Source organism: Girardinichthys multiradiatus, chromosome 14 (genome assembly GCF_021462225.1).
Source record: "Girardinichthys multiradiatus isolate DD_20200921_A chromosome 14, DD_fGirMul_XY1, whole genome shotgun sequence".
In the NCBI taxonomy this organism is placed as follows: Eukaryota; Metazoa; Chordata; class Actinopteri; order Cyprinodontiformes; family Goodeidae; genus Girardinichthys; species Girardinichthys multiradiatus.
In genome coordinates, this window is record NC_061807.1 from 34,946,542 (window position 1) to 34,962,218 (window position 15,677).

General features: G+C 38.6%; 1 protein-coding gene across 4 annotated transcripts in view; it reads left to right on the forward strand.

The window, feature by feature from the left end:
* htr2cl1 (5-hydroxytryptamine (serotonin) receptor 2C, G protein-coupled-like 1) overlaps positions 1-15,677 on the forward strand; it is a 319,756-nt gene that overhangs the window by 91,721 nt on the left and 212,358 nt on the right. The gene's annotated exons all lie outside the window — the stretch shown is intronic.

The following is a 15,677-nucleotide window of genomic DNA, read 5'->3' on the forward strand; positions in this document are numbered from 1 at the left end:
AGCTGAAATTATCTTTCTCCGCATGGTGGCTGGGTACTCCCTTAGAGATAGGGTGAGGTGTTCAGCCATCCAGGAGGAGATCGGAGTAGAGCTGCTGCTCCTCCACAAATAGAGGAGTCAGTTGAGGTGTCTTTGGCATCATTATCAGATGCCTCCTGGACGCATCGCTCGGGGGGTGTTCCACACGTCCCACCGGGAGGAGGCCGAGGACATTCTGGAGGGAATATGTCTCTCGGCTGGCCTGGGAACGCCTTGGGCTCCCCCCGGAGAAGCTGGAGAAGGTATCTGGTGAGAGGGAAGTCTGGGCATCTCTACTGAGTCTGCTGCCCCCACAACCTGGTCCCGGATGAAGTGAAAGACGACAACGACTAACAGTTTAAAGGTTCCAAAAAGAGCTATACATATTGCAATGTTACGCAGAGACTAGTTGGAAAAAATTTATTTTTAGTCAGGTTGACTGGGACTTACACTGATACCGGTAAATGGCCTGTGCCCATAAACAAATGATGAAATCATACTGGACAGAAATGGTGATTGACACAAAAGACTTTAAGACAAGAGCCAGACAGAATTTTAAAATTCAAAAACATTAAACTCAGAACAGATAAATACACAGACTAATACTGTCAAGCACAGTCATGACATAGTGTGATGAAATGAAATCCATAAATGGAAGGACCAAAGTAATGCTTATTCTCTTCTGTTCATTAGTTGAATCCTGCAAAACCTACGCTTCCTTGCTTCTTATGACTGACGCCAGATTTCCACATTACTCTGTCTGTGTATGCAAGTCAGTAAGAACGTGGTCAATCCTAGAATAAAAAAAAAGGAAAAATTACCTCACTCCAGTGGCTCCAGTGGGTTTCAATTAAATAATTAAGAAAGACATATCTTTCCCTTCCGCAGGCACTTCCATGTAATATTACAGATATGGTTCTTAACTATGAGGAAATACGTGAGGCTGCTCCCTCTGTGTCCACCAGGTCAGTGCAATCAGTTAGTCCACTGAGTCAGTAATTAGCCTGTCATGGCAGCAATGAAACAACGTGTCGGGGCCTCCTCATTGTGCATGCTGTGTGTATTTCTCAGATTACCGCACAGCGCCTGCAATGTGGAGGCTGAGACATGCCAAGGCATCTCACGCACATTTGCTGCATGGTTGCAAAAAGAAAATTGGTAGCTGTTCCTCCATTCACAGATTATTATCATGCATATGTGGTTTTACATCATGAACCCATCTTAGTCCAAGCTAAGAACGTAAACTATATTTACATGCATTTTTGAGCACATTTGCAAATATATAGAGCTGTTTCGCATACCAAAAGAAATCTGAGCCGCAATTTTGTCATCCTGACTATTTACTTGTTCTCTGGTTTTGTTTTCGTTGTCTTCATTATCTGCAGTTTTTTTTTTTTTTTTATAAAAGTGAATGGTCTCAAGGACAAGGTTCTTTCTCTGTAGCAGTGCAGAAAACTCAAAGCATATTTGAAACAATAGTATCTGCACTGCAGTTTTACTGTGCCACTCCTGCAGCATAATAGCCTGTGTCAGATCCTAATTAGGCAGTACAGTGATCCAAAGCTTCACAAATTGTTGGGGCTATGCAAAGTTGTTCTTGCTGACTGCTTACAAAGGCTTTCAAGTGAATTGGGAGGCTTTACTTGATGTCATGTCTAACATCTTCAAACATCTTCGAGCTCTACACAGTGTTTCTTCTTGCATTTAGTGAGAACACAACTTCCTCCAACATGATGCTTCATGTTTTACCCCATTGGCTGCGATAAGTTCTCATCTGGTTTGTCTAATTTCTCACAAGTCACCCACAATAGTGTAAGTGAAACACAGTCCGTTAAACATTACCGGGGACATATCATGCTTTTAAATCCTTCCTTTTCCTATTTAAATCAGTCAGATGTGGTTTGTATTAAGTGGAACTGCAATGCTTTGGTTTGCATTTCTCAATATTTTAGCTCCTCAGGTGTTCATTTTACAAATTTTTCAAGCTTCCTTTTTGATCGTCAAGCTTTGCTGCGGTCTCTTTAAATGCAAATTAGGCACTTCACACCCCGCCCCCCTCCAGGCTGAGGAGCCTTTCACTCCACATGGTTCTGCCTGTGCTGGAAAATGATGGCTCCCGCCTCATTGCTTTAGATCTCTGAATAAAGTAAGATTCCGTTACTTTACTTGCCCTCGATAAATATCAACAAATGTCTAAAAAACAAGAAGCATATACAGAATCATTCCACCAACAATGTACTACATTCACTAATGCATGAGAAGAACAGCACTAAAACTAATATTGTAGCTGTAAGCTATCAAATCCAACAAACAACAGCGATGGTTGATTAACAAGCTTTTGCTGAGATGCAATCATCTAAATCAGGTGTGTTAAGGCAGGGAAACGTCAGGACCTCGTGAGGACCTACTTTGAACAGCCCTGCCCTGGTAGGATACATGAAAAATGTAAATAGCAGAGAAAAGTCAAGGAATTCACAGTAGTAACAAAAGCTGTAATCCCATTACTAATGTTACTGACAATATTTTTACACAAACCACAAGTAAGATGCCTTTGAAAATGTTAACGCTACCACAAATTGAATGAACACAACTTTTAAACAAGACCCCAACATAGTTAACGAGTTAGCTAACGCTAGCATCAAGAACATTCCTGAATGCATTTGGATCATGTGTTTCCCAGGGAAAAAAGGGCAACCAAACACAATGCAAAACTGTTTGTTTAATATTGTTATTTAAAATACGCAATAAGGTGATGTCCTTAAGGAGCTAAAAGCAAGCATACAACACTAACATTCGCAGGAGGCACGAAGCTGTGCTATCAAAAGAATAGCCGGTAAGTTATATCAACACCTCAACAATCAAGCTTGCTGTCATTTTATCTGCAGCTTACCTCTTTGCTTTGTCCGTCACTTCCATAGATAGAAGGAACTGACCCCTCAGACAGTCTTTCGGCTAATTCTCCTTCATACTGGCCAAGGTTGCTGAAACACTCCTCCCTGAAGTGCTTCCCGCAAACGAAGAGGACTTTCCCCACGGATGTCGGCACGTTTCCATAAAAAAAAAAATGTAACCAGGCACTTTAGGTTCTGACCCTGGGGGATGGTGTAATGACTGGTGTGGGTTAATACACCCAACAACAGATCATTTAGATTTTTCTGCTCGCTGCTTCGGCGACCTTCAACTTGAACTACAAGAATACGGCGAAAAAAAAATGGCGGATTCGCTGGATTGGTTAGACAGAAGTCTATGACCATCTTCAGAAGTTCCACAGAAATTACTGTGATGTAATAGAGAATGAAATGTAATGGAAAATGGAAAAATCTGAACAGACTGATCAAATATGACTCAAAGAGCATCTAAATATATCACTGCAGGATCTGGAGTGACTAAATAAACTTTTCTAGACTTTCAGAGACTCAAAAAAATGTATTTTAGAGCTAAAAAAGTGGATTTTGCATATAATGTCCCCTTTAAAATAACAAAATAAATCACATCATATTTCTTTTTCTGTATATGATTTTTTTTTCACACATGGTAAAAACTTGTTTTTTTGCATGAACCATGCAAAACCAACATGCAGTAGTGATTCACAAACGGACGTGGTAGTTTATCTCAAGAATAAACAATAGAACAAGCTAAATATTTATTAGCCCAATGATTACCTGAATCATTTCTATCTACGCTGTCACCCAGACTACAGCAGCAGACTGCAGAGCAGAGCAACAGGCCTTCAGGTAATGGGTTCTCCTACCTATGGAAGCGAGCTGTTGCAGAGCTGAGAGAATCTTTAACTCACGACTCGTCCGCGCTCGAGCTTATCAGAGTAGAACTGTTAACTGACAAATTCGTCCCAGTTTGAGCTGAGTGAACCAATCACTACGTAAGTGAACTGTTGATTCAACTCAAAGTGCACTGTGATTGGTTTGTTTGATGAGTGGAGTCATGCTGCAGCTAGCAGCTTAATGCTTCGTTCACACTAACATCACATGAATGGGTAATTATTTGTTTCTATGCTACCACAGGGAAATTAGTGTTCAGCAGCATAACATCAACCCCAGCGATAGAAGCGGAAGAGCAAGTGAGTAACTGTACTGGAAAGGATTTCGGTATTCATTGTGCTAGACTGAGTTACTAACTCTGTAATTCTTCCATTCTGTGAGTGCTGCCATGCATCTGAGCTAATAAGTCCCTGAATCTATGGCTTTTCAATTATGTGATTGATGCTGGGCTACTGAGCGATTCTTCTATTCACAGCTCATTGCAGGAAGGGAAACAATGAGTTGAGTTATTTTTCCCACAGGGCTAACTCAGCGGTTAAGTTGAAATATCAATATAAATACAGTTATAAGAGCAGTTAAGCAGTTCCATATTGTGTACGTTTTTTCTTTGTAGTTGGCTAGCTAGCAGTAGCAGAGAAGAATCAGGTAATGAGCTAATGCTAATATGGACAATGAATCGCGATTCCCAAGTCAGTAAAGTGACTCACGAGTTTTGAACAATTCGTTCAGGACTCGCACAACACTACTGCAGAAATCCGCAGCTCAGGTGGGAGAGTATCAAGAGGACAACTATTTATTTCACAAATCTGGTCCTCATGGAAGAGTGGCATGATGAAAACTCTTGTTGAAGCGTAACCAAAAGAAGTTTGCAGGTTCATTTGCAGGTTTGTTCATGAAGGAAACAAAGCAAATATGTAGAAGAAATATATAAAATGTCATCCACACAGTGAAACACTGTGGTGGTGGCAAAATGCTAATGATTTACTGTACTTTGTTCAGCAGGGAAGGAAGCTGGTCAGAGTTGACAAAAACATAGATGAAGTTAAAGGACAATACTGGAAGAAAACCTGTTTTCAACCTGCAAAAACACTTTAGACAAGGGCAGAGTTGCCCTAGATAGAAAGATACAGCCAGTATGAAATAGTTTAGATCAAAGTATTATCCACGTGTTAGAATGGCCCAATCAAAGTAACAACCTATCAAATTAAGAAACTGTGGCAAGACTGTAAAACCGATGCTCACAGATGGTCTCCACCCAGTCTCACTGGGTTTGAGCTATTTTACAAGGAGAAATGGGCAAAAATTTCAGTGCCTTGATGTACAAAGAGACATACCCCCAATAGTCTTACAGCTGTAGTTGTCCCAAAAGATGGTTCTACAATGTATCAACTCACCAGGGTTACATACAAAACAAAGCCGAAGGCATGCTACGCTTTTCAAATTTGTATTTAAAAAAAAGATTATAATAATCCATGAGTCATGATTGATCATAAAGCAATCCTACACTATTTTATTGGTCTATCTCTTTAAATCACAATAAAGGGTATTCAATTTTCTGGTTGTAACATAAAATAAAAAAGTGTGATGAAGTTCAAGAGCTATGAATTTAACAAAGACTGAATAACTGTGCTCAGCAGCATACATGCCAGTGCTTTCCATACAGAACCTATATGTGTGTTGAGTAGTAGAATGACCGACAACTGAGGGTGTGTATCCTCTTCTATGTCACACCTCTTTGTCCATATCTGCGCTGCACAAATAGTGTTAGCCTGTTACAGTCTGATGAACATGTTCTCTGGAATGAATGAACAAGGTTATCTCTAGATGACAGATATGCTCAACATTCAATATTCAACATACTGTCACTTCTATTTCTCAAAAGCACATCAAGGTTAAAATTGACCCTTGACAAGTGACAAATCTGGATTTAGGTCACAGTGATCAATTATACAGAAAGATAAATTTTTAATCCAAAGACATGTCTTTTCTTCTGTCCACAAAGAGCAGTTCTCATACTAAAAGCTGAACACGAATCAACATAGTCTGAGAAACCTTCATTAAAATGTTCTTCAACAGAAATTTACAACTGGAGGCAGCCTTACTAAACAGCCATTTATTAGTACAAAATATATCATAACCTTGCCCTACCATGTAGGTTTCTTTCTCTGGGTGGGAATATATTCCACACAGTACTTATGAGAATTGTATTATTTTAGGATCAATATTGCTTTTTTGTTAATTCTTCCAAATCCATTACACCCACTTATTACTCCCACTAGATAAATAAACAACACTTTATCACTTATGCTAATAAAAACTCCAGTTGTTTGTTTAAAGTGTGTTTAGATTCTCAGAAAGTTCTTGTGAGCTGTTTAATTCAAGCAAGGACTTACATAGAAACATCATCATTGTACTTAGGGGCTCTTTGATTGCAAATTAAGGCAGTAGTTGATTTGGACTCAAGCACTCTTGTCTTCAAGTGTTTTCCCAACAGAGAATGTCACGAACCCTCTTCTTTTAGGTAAACATGCTAACTGAATATTGTAACTAGAATCAGGACAATTGCAGGAGTTTGCAATTAAAATATATATCGTTGCTGTCCATCTGTCTCTACTACCAACCACAAGTAAGTTCCTGGAGTGTAAAGAAAATGGGACCTTAATAAGTAATACTGAATATCCCTTAGGGGAGTTGTCCAGCACAAACACTCAAAGAAACACCAGCCCTAACTTGCAATACCTGCTGAAAGTCACTGGTTAACAATTCAAGTATAAGCTAAGACTCCAGATGACTGTTGATTTTTGTAGTTTGGTGGTTCCTGTTTTAGTGAATGTGAAAAAGGAAAGAACAAAAAAAGGGTAAGAGGAATGCTTTCCATTGCAATTTTTCTGCTAAATTTAGGGGTATTTACTGGTATTAAGTCACTAGTCATTACATTTTACTATGATTAAAGTAAATAAACCGTATAAAGCTGCAGAATGGCTATTATTAGGTTTTGTTTCCACACATCAACTGGAACCACATTTTTCTCATATGAAATAATCAACCATCTACAATTGACATCTTGATATTCAATTCAAATTCAAAAATACTTTATTAATCCCAAAAGGAAATTAAATGTTGTTGTAGCTCATTATGTAGGTTTCTCCAAAGAGCCGTTGTAGATGCTGATGGATGTGGGCAGGAAGGATCTCCTGTAGCGGTCTGTCTTACAGCAGATCTGAAGAACCCTCTGACTGAAGACACTCTGTTGTTGTAGGACAGTCCCATGAAGAGGATGCTCAGGGTTCTCCATAATGTTCCTCATTTTATGAAGAATCCTTCTTTGCACAATGATCTCCAGAGGTTCCAGAGGAGTTCCCAGAACAGAGCCAGCTTTCTTTATCAGCTTGTTGAGCTTTTTTAAGTCCCTGACTCTGATGCTGCTTCCCCAGCAGATGATGGCAGAAGAGATCACACTCTCCACAACAGACTTATAGAAGATATGCAGCATCTTGCTGCAAACACCAAAGGACCTACGCTTCCTCAAGAAGTACATTCTGCTCTGTCCCTTCTTGTAGATGCTTCACAGTTGCATCTCCACTCCAGTCTATTGTCCAGGTGACCACCGAGGTATTTACACTCCTCCACCACCTCCACTTCTTCTCCCGTGATGGAAATAGTTGTTGACTTATTCCTGTTTCTCTTAAAATCTACAATCATCTCTTTTGTTTTGTTCACATTCAAGATGAGATGATTGTTTCCACACCATACCACAAAGCAGTCCACCACCTTGCTGTACACATCTTCTTGTCCATCTCTGATCCACCCCACAACTGCAGAATCATCCGAGTATTTCTGCAGATGACAGGAGTCTGTCTGGTACTGGAAGTCTGAGGTGTACAGAGTGAAGAGGAATGGTGAGAGTAGAGTCCCCTGTGGTGCTCCTGTGCTGCTGACTACCTGGTTAGACACACAACCCTTCAGTCTCACAAACTGTGGTGTGTTTGCCAGGTATTCTTTGATCCAGGAGATTGTTGAGGCCTCCACCTGAGTCTTCTGGAGTTTCTGACAAAACAAATCAGGTTGAATTGTGTTAAATGCACTGGAGAAATCAAAGAACATGATCCTCACAGTGCTGCTGGCTTTGTCCTGATGACAGTGGGTTTGTTGAAGCAGGTGTATAATTGCATCTTCAACTCTAACTCCACAGCGATAAACAAACTGAAGGGGGTCCTGATAGTTTATTGTTTGCTCACTCAGGTAGGCCAACAGGAGTCTGTCTAGGACCTTCATGATGTGGGATGTCAGGGCAACAGGTCTATAGTCATTGAGGACTGATGGGTGAGTTTTCTTTGTTACCGGAACAAGACAGGAGGTCTTCCACAACACCGGAACCTTCTTATGGACTAGGCTAAGGTTAAAGAGGTGCTGCAGAATCCCACAGAGCTGCTCTGCAGAGCCCTCCAGGACTCTAGGGCTGACACGATCTGTACCTGCGGCCTTATTCCGATTCAGTCTCTCCAGACTAAATTCTATTCATTTTATGAGTGCCCCCAAGTTGTCAGATAATTAAAAGTCAATCTCTTAAGAAAGTGGGACGACCATTAAGTATCCCTTTCACTTTCAAGCATCCGGCATGCCAAGGTGAGTGAATCTTCATCCATGCAGACAGTATAGCATAGCATGAGATCAAGTAATATCAGTAGTTCATAGCTGCGATATCTGAGACACAGCTGCTGCAATTCTGCAGCAATGGCCCACATTGCATTGTGTCAAACTATGCCATTGAAACAAAAGGCAGATGCGCAATATTTTAATACACTGTAATGCAGCTGACTTCTGTACATATTTTTGGCCATGGGAAGGAAGTTGATATTGGCAAATGTTAAATGCTTCAGATCACCTCAGCACCTCTTGATACAACCTCTCTAGGACAGACAATGTTTTTTTTTATCTCCCATGAAGGTCTGGACATGTAAAATAAAAAACTAGAATAAAAACATATCAAGGTGGTAGTTAATTAAGAGGGGAACGAGCTTTCCCATTCTCACGCCTAATGCGAACAAATTCATTGATGTGATGGCTTGATCAAAATTAAGCAAAGTTGTGATGATTAAAAAGAAGGTATTCTATGGAGTCATCTTCATTTGGAAAAGTAACTCCTGTGAATCTTCAATTCAGATTAGAATAATGATCTGCAGAAATGGCACATTGCACACTGGAGTAATAGGATAAAAACAAAAAGCATAAAATGGCCTCTTATACCATGTGGGAGGGAAATTATACAACTACCGATGATAAGAAGGCTGATAAAAGCAAAACTAGTTGGTGCTGTTTTTAGGATGAAGAGGAGGAAGCAGCTGTTGTTTAAAACACACATCCGAAGAGGGATAGAAATAGCTTAAAGGGCTGCCAGGCAGATTTTTTAAAATATATTCTGCTTGAGGGATGATTGATAGATGACAGAAACTGGTGGGCTGTCTTTTTGTTTCGCCGATGGTTGATATTTCTTCTTCTGTCACAAGATTGTTTTTGAGGTTTTGTTTCACTTTGAATTATACAAAAATATTGAGAGACTGCTCTTGGAGAATGTAAGGATGACTTGTTTCAAGGTTGTTTTTTTGGAGTTTTCTTTACTGATGTGTAGGGTATTGTTGCTGATATGTTCTGAGACCTTTAGGGATTCTAAAAATGGAAACTGGGAGTATAATATTTTTGTGCTTTATTATTGATGCCCTTTTCAAGGCAAGCATTCAAAAAAGTATAGATGTTGTATAAAAATAAATGTCTAACATGTGGAACTCTTTTAATCGTGGAATTAAACTAGATCACTGCTTTCTTCTTAGGTGGACCTTATTATATGCATTAGGTGGCTGAATTCAATGTTCAAACTTTATCATTCTTCTAAATCTTTGTCAATTTCTTTTATCCCCACTTGTTAAGGATTAATTTCTAAAATGCACATGTATAAAATAACCAGACACTTTAATTTTTATTTAGTAATAAATAAGTATTAGTCATTTTTGTAACCGACATTTGGTCATTTATTTAATAGCATTTGTAATTTTTTTTAAATGACTTAATAATTTGGTAAAATGTGACATATTTGCTGCTGGAGTTGCCCCCCCCAAGTCAATGAAAACAGTCTCCGCTGCATTGAATTCGCTGAATATTTGGCATTATTCTGATCAGTGTTTGCTTTTTGTCAGTCAAGATTTTATTGGTTTTATATTTAATCTTTTGTGTACTAAGTTGTCTGACCCACCACGATTTAAGTTTTTCTGTTGCTGGTACTTGAGTTCCCCGTTTTAATGCCTGAATTAGTCACTTATGCTGACATCTTTTACTGGCCTAAACTTCTTTTTTCCCAATTTGTGAATAAAATAAGTACATGTTTTGGAAACGTCCCATCTCTTTGGGTGGTCAGTGCAGTCCCTGACACTGATAGAATATTACTGCTACTAACACTTTGGGATATATGGATACAATTGTGGTTTAATTAAAAAGGTACACTCAGTTCTACAGTTTTATGTATTTTGTACACATCGTGCATTTTGCCATTTATTGAATGAATTGTAGAATCTTTTGTCTTGGGTTTTGCACATTTTAGGTTGTATTAAAATTATTTTACAACCATTTATACCTTAAAACTGACAGAGGGTGTTCTTTAGACAATGCAAGAAAATAAAAGCCAATAAAGTCTGTTATGTCGTAGCGAAGCGTAAATTAGAAAGTAATGTGTTAACACTCATTAGTGTTCATGCACCTCCAAACGGCGATAAATAATTTTTCGAAGATCTATTTCATACAGTTTGATTGGATGCAGAAGGGATTTGTACCTATGGAGGAGACCTCAACATGAGATCTAATTACAATTTGGAGACAACTAGCCAGAATAGAAATAAAAACAATTATTAAAATTTCTAAACACCACCCTTGAAGAAACTGGTCTAGTTGATGCTTGGAGGTTTTATCACCCTTCACAGAGGTATTACACTCATTACTCAGTCCCACATTCAGTACATTCAAGAACTTACTATTTTCTGATACAAAATGGGGCTTGTTATAGAATAATTTGGGGTTTCAGACATTTCAGATCATAATGCAATTTATTTGACTATCCAGGTAGATACGGCTTCTTAATGTTGGGATTCTAAACAATGGAAATATTGGGACAATAAACAGAAAATCAACATTTTTCTCAAAGAGAATGACAATGGTGAAGTTGACCCCTTAAAAAACTTTAAAAAAAAATCAGAATAGAAAAATCCAAAGACTTGACAAATAATTTGAAGGGTGAAAAAGGACCAAAGTATACAAATAAGAAAATTGAGAAGTCAAACAGACAAACTGTTGGGACAAGAGGTAGAAAAAAGGCAAGTAAGCCCCAAATCTTCCAAACTGCTGGCACAGAGGCTGTGATAGCAACAATTGGACACAGCAATATACAGAATTAAAAATAAAATTAGAATTTTTTCAGCACATTTTTTCAGCTATTAGGATTTATTCAGATATAAAGGTGAATTACCCTTAATGATGGGATTAAGACATGTGACCCGGCATTTAAAGATTGGATGAGAAGAGGCGTTTTTTGTGTTTTCTAAAAATAAGATGTGTTTGCAGGATTTGAAAGAGACATTTTATCTTAAAAATCTGAATTTCTTTAGAAACCTTCAAGTGAGAGATAGAGAAGAAATTACAGGGTAGCTTCTGAGTCAGTGAAACAATATGCAAAGCTTACTATCAAAAGAAAACCAAGGTGATCTCTAAACTCTATCATAGTCTAATGTATTTTCTGAAGTCTACATCACTCTATCTAAAAGCAAAATGGGAACAGGAACTGCAGGTTTCAAAAAAGAAGAACAATGTGTTAAACCTGGACTTTATTACACACCCCCACAAACTTGATGGGGTGGAGAGAATTTAACTGGAAATGCATCATTAGGTTGTTTATTGCCCCACATATAAGGAATAAACAGCTCTAAATTCAACAGGCCTGTTGGAAAAAATGTGGAAGTGTTGATGCTCATTACTCTCATATCTTCTAGACTTGCCCTAAAATTCAAACATTCTGGACTTCTGTTCATGTAACACTTAAAAAAATTCCTTAGATATAGTGTTTCAAGTATGTAGGAGATGTATTTGGAAAATTTTGCCAAGGCAGATCAGGGGGAGGACCAATACCTAACTAAAATCCTTTTATCCGCAGCAGGGAAGGCCATAACAAGACTTTGGCTTTAACCTTTTCCCCCGGACCAGGATCAATTGACTAGCATAATACAGGACATGTATGATGGAAAAATTGACCTTCATTAAAAGGTTAAAAGAGCAAAAATACAATACAAATTGGAAAAGTGAATTTGGTTTATGAGTACAAACAAACAATATTTGATGGTATGGGTTTGGCTCCGTGTTTAGAATGTCACCTGCAGACCTAGATGGCACAAGTGATCTGAATACAGTAAATCTCTTTCTTGAGTATTTTGTCATGTGAGAATCGGTTGTTTATTCACTGTTACCTCCTCCCATTCCTCAGTTGTTTTTGGTTCAATGTAAGTAAAATGTTTGTCTTCAATAGAATATTAAAGCCAAGGATAACACCAACCAATCTCAAGTGTCCAAAAAAGGAATAAAACGCTCTCAAAGGGATTGAAGAAACACCTAACCTCCAGGTTTACTTCCAGAGCCACACCTCCCTATCACAAACCAGACCAGAAACACCAAGACCAGATTCACTACAAGTAAAAACCTCTATCTAGAGACCAGCCATCCATTCACTAGAAAGCTGAAGGCAGTAGGCAATCCTCTGCTCAGCAAAGTTCATGCAAAGCATATGCTACCGAATCAGTACAATCAGTTCATCTCTGCTATCCTGCCTGAAGAAGCCTCGTACCACCAAAAAATTGAGGGGGAGAAGAACTCACATTGCACACAGACATTAATGCACCTAACAAATATGAAACAATTTAATGTTTCATACCCCAGTCTGCTGGTTTTCAGTTTGAGGTGGGATTTCCAAACTTTAATTATTGGAATCAAAGCCTCTTTTTTTCTCATAATTTGAACCATGGTTTGGTTTTACTCATTTACAGATTTCTGAAACAAAACATTGTGTTCCAGATGGGGACTCACTTCATTTTAGCTTGGGGCAAGTCCAAACTTGGCCCTGTCCAAGGAGTGCACACCTTCACACGAGCCCATCCATCGCCTACACATTCACACTCAATAAGCATGAAAATAAACTTTCATACCTCAGAGTCAGACACCAGATCACCATAAACCCCATTCACACACTCACATGAGCACACATACAGTAGTTATACTACAAAATTATTCATATATTCAGAAAGGGCTGATGCAGGTTGTGGAAATTTTCCTGCACTGGTCCATCCTACGCTCTACTAGACACATCTGAATAGTTATTTAAATGAATAACAAAATATAATTTTGCCTTTCTGACTTTAGAGACACATTCTTAACATTTGCAACATCTTATTGCTTCTTGCTCTTCAGGGGATTTATTTAAAAACTCGTATCTATAGTAAGTCTGTTTTAGCTGACTAGCAAAAGCAGCAATATTGGGGAACATCTTGCTAAATTGCTAAATTGTTCATTGCTAAAATGAACACAGTTTAATTACTCTATTTTGTTCCCCGCCTTGTTGGTGACTTTTTACTTGGTAAGATGCATCTGAAGTAGTGGTTATTGTTTTACTGGTTCCAAACCAGCACAAATATGACCTGTAGCTATAGGACAGTCAGCTCATAAAATTCTTCCTGTGTGAACAACAGAAACATCAGTTTTCAAATAATTATCTGAATAAGTTTAATGGTGTTTAGAAAGAAGTCACACCAACTGGTGAAGTGTGTTCCATTTTTTTACCTGGCCTCAACATAAAGGATCATCAGTTCTTTCACAATAACCTGAATAAAATATTACCTATAAGTCATTTGAAGATTTTTTGTTTGTCCTGGAGAGAATGACTAACTGGTTCCTGGCTGGTAACAGACAATGGTCAAGTCCAGTCAAATTTATTTATATAGCGCTTTTCAGCAACAAGGCACTCAAGGTGCTGTACATAAGGAAAAACATTACAATGATACAGAAAATCAAACAACAGAGGTAATAAAAAAAAAAATAATAATAAAATAAAGAGAATAGAATGATGGATAAGAAAATGAAAGGAAACTTGGACTGAAAACGTAACTAAAGTTTAGATGGCACAGTCAAAGGCCACTCTAAACAAATAAGTTTTTAATCTTGATTTAAAGCAATTTAGGATTTTGGCGCTTTTACAGTTTTCTGGGACTTTATTCCAGATTAGTGGAGCATAAGAACAAAAAACTGCTTCTCCATGTTTGGTTCTGGTTCTGGGTATGCAGAGTAGATTTGAGCCAGAAGACCTGAGAGGTCTGGGTGGTTGATACACTGACAACCGGTCTGTAATGTATTTTGGTGCTGAGCCATTCAGTGATTTATAGACTAACAGAAGTATTTTAAAGTCTATTCTTTGAGATACAGGGAGCCAGTGTAGGGACTTTAGAACCGGGGTGATGTGCTCCACTTTCTAAGTTCTAGTGAGGACGTGGGCAGCAGCGTTCTGGATCAACTGCAGCTGTCTGATCGACTTTTTAGGCAGACCTGTGAAGACACTGTTGCAGTAATTAATTCTACTAAAGATGAACGTATGAATTAGTTTTTCAAGGTCCTGCTGAGACATTAGTCCTTTAATCCTAGAGATGTTCTTTAGGTGATAGAAGGGCGACCTTGTTATTGTCTTTATGTGCCTCTGAAGGTTCAGGTTTGAGTCCATCACTACACTCAGGTTTCGAGCCTGACTGGTGGTTTCTAGCTGTATTAACTGAAGCTGTGTGCTAACTTTTAAATGCTTTTCCTTTGGTCCAAAGATTATTACTTCAGTTTTGCTTTGATTCAGCTGAAGAACATTTTGGCCCATCCATGCATTGATTTCTTCTAAGCATTTACCCAGCGCTTGAATGGGTTCATAGTCACCTGGTGACATTGTAACGTATAGCTGTGAGTCGTCTGCATAGTTATGATAACTTACGTTTGTTGTTTATTAAAATCTGAGTTATGGGGAGCATGTAGATATTGAATAGAAGGGGCCCTAAGATGGACCCTTGGGGAACACCACAAGTGATTTTTGTGGTCTCTGATGTAAAGTTACCTACTGACACAAAAAAGTTCCTGTCCTTCAAGTAGGATTGAAACCAGTTGAGTGCTGTACCAGAAAGGCCGACCCAGTTTTCCAGGCACTCTAATAAAATGGAGTGATCAACAGTGTCGAATGCTGCACTAAGGTCCAATAATACCAGCACTGTGGTTCTTCCACAGTCTGCATTTATACGGATGTCATTGAACACCTTGACGAGAGCAGTCTCTGTACTGTGGTGAGCACGGAAGCCTGACTGGAAGACATCGAAGCGGTTGGTCGTTGTTAGGAAGTTGTTTAACTGTTGAAACACAGCTTTTTCAATAATCTTACTGATGAAGATACTATCTGTTTGATATAGGCCTGTAGTTCTGTAGTAGCAGCTTGTCTAAGTTGTTCTTTTTCAATAGAGGTCTGATAATTGCTGTTTTCAAGGCCTGGGGGAAAACACCTGATAAAAGGGACGTGTTTATTATTTATGTTAGATCAGATGTTATTACAGGCAAAGCTTTCTTAAGGAAAGCTGTGGGTAAAAGATCGAGACAGCAGGAAGAAGAGCTTAGTTGCTGTACAATTTCTTCTAAGATTTTGCAGTTTATTTGGTGAAATTGGGAAATGTTGTCAAAATCAGTTCTAGTTGGAGACAACATTGGTACTGGAGTTGATGTGGATGTGCTGACTGCCCCTCTGATCATTTGGGTTTTTTCAGTAAAGAATTTAGCAAA